Genomic DNA, 6,046 nt, shown 5'->3' with positions numbered 1-6,046 from the left:
GGGGTGCTATGTTGGGGACTGTAATTACAGGAAACGTTTTCGACTCTGTTTCTTTTCTGACCGCCTGGCTGGGAGACCCAGGGAGTGGGCCATGGTAACCACTCTTCATTTTCCTGGGCCATTGTAACCCTAATGAGATCCATTCTGATTGCAATTATAACAGTGCGCAGCAGGTGAAGCCATATGGAGTGTGGTCATCTTGAAGCAGGAGCTGAAAAGGGGCTTTTGTCTACCCGACTCCGCACATGCATTTTCTAAAATCAGGTCCCACCTGGTCCTGCCACAGCCCTGTAAAGAATGGCAATTGTCTGAGGCCTGAAGCTTCAATCCATGCCCACATAACAAATAGGAACATAATTGCTGAGTGCCTACTGTGTGCCAGGTGCTGTGCTAGGCTTTTTCTCATGTCATCCCGTTGACCCCTTGGTGAGCCAGCTATCATAAGCAACATTCTACTGAAACTAAGGCCCAGAGACGTCATCAGGCCTACCCTAAGTTGCACAGCTTGAACATGACAGCACCAGGATGACCACAACAGCACCAAATATCTTCAAATGCTTAAATGTCTTCTAGTCCAAGGAGAAGTTGTCATTGAAATCTTTTTTTTTGAAGACTTCATTTTTAAATAATCTCTACACCCAACACGGGTCTCGAACTTACAACCCCAAGATCAAGAGTCACATGCTCTACTCGCTGAGCCAGCCAGGCACCCCTGCCATTGAAATCCTAACTTTCTAGGTCTTTTGTTTTCTCATTGCTTGACTTGAATAAACAGATTGTCATGAAAGATTCCTTTTTCCAGAGAGGGTCTCTAAGCTCTTTTTGCACCATGTTACTTGACAACTAACTGGGGGCAGCTGCTAACCAGCTAGAAGCCCCTATAGCTCACCGACCCTTGGCATGTTCCATTCAGGAAAGTGTGTGTGTGTGGTGGGGGAAACAAGACTGGACAGGTTCGAAATCTGATCCCAGAATCATGCATATCACTGTGAGTCTTGCATGGCTCACCAGGACTATTGCCCCAATGCAGGCTGGATAGACTGAGGTATGAAAAACTCTTTCGTTGAACATAATGGTTATTTTTTATTGGAACCACAGTGCCTCTTCCCTTCCATCCCCCACCCCTCTTTTCCCTGCTCCCCCCACACCTTCCCCCACCATGGCTAACCCAGCCAGTAGCACAGATGAAAAAACTTAGAGTCCGTAGTTCAGGGTCACATTGGTCTATTAAAGCCTAACAAAGAGTAAAGCTTTATGCTGAAGAAAACAGGTTTACCTTGAATTTGTGAATTGAGAGGCTTCTGAAGGAGACAGAGAAAACCCATTATTTTTTTAAGGATTTTATTTATTTGACAGAGAAAGACACAAAGAGAGAAGGAACATAAGCAGAGGGAGTGGAAGAGGGAGAAGCAGGCTTCCCACTGAGCAGGGAGCCCGATGCGGGGCTCGATCCCAGGACCCCTGGGATCATGACCTGAGCCAAAGGCAGATGCTTAACGACTGAGCCACCCAGGAGCCCCAGAGAAAACCTTTAATATTAGGCAAACCTATTATTCCATAGGCTGCAGTAAAATAGTATTTAATTCTAGGTGGCCACGTGGCCTAGCATACTCACCCTCAGAAGAAAGTGTACTATGCTAAGAAAGGAGCTTAGGTTCTAATTAGAGAATTTTGGGGTATAAACACCAATAAATGACAGAATTGTGTATGTATCTGTAAATATGTATAATGATCAATAGGAAGATGAAATTATTTCTAAAATGAAATAATTTACTCTTCTCAAGACCTATGTGAATTCCTATCATCCTTATGCTTCCCAAAAGCATGTAACAACTTGCCCAGGTTTCTGCCCAAGCAGCCCCCTCTCCAAACCACAGTCTCCACCTGCAGGCTCACCCCTGCTCGAAGCTCTGGACCAGTGTCACAGCCCCTAGTCATGGTGGCCTTAAAGCAACCTGTGCAATTTTGGGGGGACTTGGCATCAGGTCAGCTTTTGCTGCCAGGCCTACTGATCTTGTGCCCCTATGCTAGGAACTGGCCCTCCATCTCACTGTCAACACTAGACCCCAAATTTCTGCCATCAATTCTGTAGCTGGATCTCTATTCTGAAACTCTGGCTCTCATTCGCAATCTTGACCTGCTCAGTACTTCACTCCGGAAATCTGGAGAACAAGGCAGGGCCCCGGTGGTCTCTTTTTGCAGGGAGAGATGCCTGCCCTCCAACTCAGCCTGAGCCCTGACTGTATATCGGCAGCCGGCCTTCCTGATTCTGTGCTTTGCCTGGCTCACAGCGATGCCCTCACCCCTGTTCCACGGCCTCATTCACACCAGGTAGGCAGGCTTGATTCCATGCCAATAAACTCTTCCAAGCCTGGCCTGGATGCTCAACTCTTGTAAATGTCAACATCCAGTAGAGCTTCTTAGCAGTGTCACTACTGTGTCCAGTCACATGGCTGTGGGCACAGAAGGAAAAATTGCACCCCCACAGGCTGAAATATTTGGGGGGAATAAATCACACTTTCTCTAGCATCTAGTTGAACCACTGCAACAAAATGGTTTCTGGGGCCAAAGAATGTTTTGGAGAAGGTACAGTATTCCACAGGCCAACTAATTTAACAGTCCTTCCTCTTGGGACGCCTGGGTGGCTCAGTTGGTTAAGCATCTGCCTTCAGCTCAGGTCATGATCCCAAGGTCTTGGGATCAGTCCTCATTGGGCTCCTTGTTCAGCAGGGAGCCTGCTTCTCCCCCTGCCTGCTCTGCGTGCCATTCTCCCTGCTTGTGCTCTCTCTCTCTCTCTGACAAATAAATAAGTAAATAAAATCTTTAAAAAAAAAATAGTGCTTTAGGGCCCCTGGGTGGCTCAGTCATTGAGCGTCTGCCTTCGGCTAGGGTCATGATCCCAGGGTCCTGGGATCGAGTCCCGCATCGGGCTCCCTGCTCAGCGGGGAGTCTGCTTCTCCCTCTCCCACTCCCCCTGCTTGTGTTCCCTCTCTTGTTATGTCTCTCTCTCTCTGTCAAATAAATAAATAAATGAAATCTTTAAAACAAAATAGTGCTTCCTCTCTATGTTCATGAGATGTGGAGGCCAGAGAGACAGATTAGGACTATAGGTCAAGGAAGCAATTTGCCTAGCCATCATTACCATTCCTACTGAGAAAAAAAAAAAAAAAAAAAAAACCTCCAACAAACTTGTTTGTTTTTTCCCTTTAAGCATCTCTTTTTTTTAAAAATTAAAAAAAAAATCATGAAAAAAAATTTGAACTTCCAACGGGCAAAAATTAAAAAAAAAAAACAAACCTGCTGGAGTACATTTAGCATGGTAAGCACTGAGCAATGTATAGAACTGTTGAATCACTATTTTGTACACCGAAACTAATATAACACTCTACGTTGACTATACTGGAATTAAAATTTAAACCTTAATTAAAAAAACCTGTTGCCCTAATACCCAAAGCCAAGGACAACCTATTTTTCTATCCTTTTCCTGTCTTCAGCAGCTGAAACCTGTTTCGGAGTGAGAATTTGGAGCATCTTTAATGCCCAATGAGCAACTGACTCGTCTTCCTTATCCAGTGTCCATTGGGCAAGCTAATCCAACAGGAGTGAATTTAACACTTGTCCCTGCCTTGTCCCCCTACCCCACCTTTGAATTCCCCGCGACCAGGGACAAAGAACAAGGGCATAGACACACCTTCAAAACGCCATCGTGGGCTGTGTACTTACTGCTCTTGCCACTTTCAAAAAGCTCTTAGGTTAATTCAAAAAAGGTAGTGTACCGTGCACCTTGATGACTGAACATTGTTGACTACCGATGGAGCAAAAACACCCATGGACAGATAACTAGGCTCAAATCTCCCCTCTGTCTCCACAGTTACAAACAGAAACTTTGAACCTTTATCTTCTGGTCTACAGTCTTCATTTGCAAGGTAGGGGGATTTCTAATTTTTTCTAGGGAACTGCCCAGTTCTAGAACTTATCTGAATTCCAAAGGTCCAATAAGAATTGAAGTGCTCAACATCACTTGGCATCAGGGAACTACAAATCAAAACCTCAATGAGATACCACCTCACACCAGTCAGAATGGCTAAAATTAACAAGTCAGGATATGACAGATGTTGGCAGGGATGCGGAGAAAGAGGAACCCTCCTACACTGTTGGTGGGAATGCAAGCTGGTGCCGCCACTCTGGAGAACAGTATGGAGGTTTCAAAAAGTTGAAAATAGAGCTACCGTACAACCCAGCAATTGCACTCCTGGGTATTTACCCCAAAGATACAAATGGAGGGATCCGAAGGGGCACATGCACCCCAATGTTTATAGCAGCAATGTCCACAATAGCCAAACTAGGGAAAGAGCCCAGATGTCCATCAACAGATGAATGGATAAAGAAGATGTGGTATATATATATATATATATATATATATATATATATATACACACACACACACACACACACACACAATGGAATATTATGCAGCCATCAAAAAATGAAATCTTGCCATTTGCAATGATGTGGATGGAACTAGGGGGTATTATGCTAAGCAAAATAAGTCAATCAGAGAAAGACAAGTATCATATGATCTCACTGATATGAGGTATTTGAGAAACAAGACAGAGGATCATAGGGGAAGGGAGGGAAAAATGAAACAAGATGAAACCAGAGAGGGAGACAAACCATGAGAGACTCTTAAACTCAGGAAACAACCTGAATATTGCTGGAGTGGTGGGGGGTGGGAGGGATGGGGGAGCTGGGGGATGGACACTGGGGAGGGTATGTGCTATGGTGAGCGCTGTGAATTGTGCAAGACTGATGAATCACAGATCTGTACCTCTGAAACAAATAATACATTATATGTTTAAAAAAAGAAGATAGTAGGAAGGGAAAAATGAAGGGGGGGAATCGGAGGGGGAGACGAACCATGAGAGACTATGGACTCTGAGAAACAGACTGAGGGTTGTAGAGGGGAGGGGGGTGGGGGGATGGGTTAGCCTGGTGATGGGTATTAAAGAGGGCACGTTCTGCGTGGAGCACTGGGTGTTATGCACAAACAATGAATCATGGAACACTACATCCAAAACTAATGATGTAATGTATGGTGATTAACATAATAAAATTAAATTAAAAAAAGAATTGTGTTTAAAGTTGTATTGGTGGTTGAGAGGATGGGTCAGGAATGACAACTGAAATTAAGATCTGAGTTCTGGGTGTAGAGTTCCAGGCTCCAACTTTCTGCAGTATATCATGACCAGGCTGATGGAGCAAAGCCTTCATTATCCCAGCAGAGGAAACACAGTGGCCCAGTTTCTGGATGATGTCAGAAAACACTAGAAATCTGGAGAACAGACTGAATTCCATCCTTGAGAGACCACTGACACTCTTTCAGAAACACCTGAGAGTGGGGTGCCTGGGTAGCTCAGTTGGTTAAGTGTCTGTCTTGGTTTCTGTTCAGATCATGATCTCTGGGTTGTGAGATTGAGCCCCACATTGGGCTCCACACTCAGCTAGGAGTCTACTTGAGATTCTCTCCCTCCCCCTTTGCCCCTCTCACTCACACAAGCATGCTCTTTCTCCTAAAATAAATAAAATCCTTAAAAACAATACCTGAGAGTGCTCACTTCCACAGCAATTATACTAAAATTGGAATGAGAGAGATTAGTATGGCCCAGTGCAAGGATGACATGCACATGCATGAAGCGTTCCCTATTTTGTGCAGTTCCCCAGGAGGCCTCCACCCTTTGCGGATTAGCACAACAAATGGTGGAGTTTGAAGAGGTCACTTGGGGTGCCTGCTCCAAGTCTGTGCCTTGTTGTTAGCAGCCAGAGGCCCTGAAGATACCTGAGAGGTTCTCCTGGCCTCCCACTAGATCCTCTGCCATTGGACATGAGACCGGACTTCAATGGCCCCCTGACATCTGCATAGCTTCCTAGTCATGTTTCCATTATTAAGTTACCGAGGTAATCCTGGTATCTACATCTGAAGGCTTGTTCTCATTGGTTAAAAAAAAAACCAAAAAACCCGAGAGACAATGGACACAGTAATGGCTAA

The 6,046-nt window shown here is 44.9% G+C and overlaps 1 pseudogene; it reads left to right on the top strand.

Annotated features, from left to right (window-relative positions):
* The first annotated feature begins 5,607 nt into the window (after positions 1 to 5,607).
* On the top strand, positions 5,608 to 5,708 carry LOC112815549 (U6 spliceosomal RNA; annotated as a pseudogene).
* The last annotated feature ends 338 nt before the right edge of the window (positions 5,709 to 6,046 follow it).

The sequence above is a fragment of the Callorhinus ursinus genome, unplaced genomic scaffold (assembly GCF_003265705.2).
Source record: "Callorhinus ursinus isolate GAN/ISIS: 27379988/994484 unplaced genomic scaffold, GSC_fseal_2.0 scaffold64, whole genome shotgun sequence".
NCBI classification, from domain to species: domain Eukaryota; kingdom Metazoa; phylum Chordata; class Mammalia; order Carnivora; family Otariidae; genus Callorhinus; species Callorhinus ursinus.
This window is presented reverse-complemented; position numbering and strand designations above follow the sequence as displayed.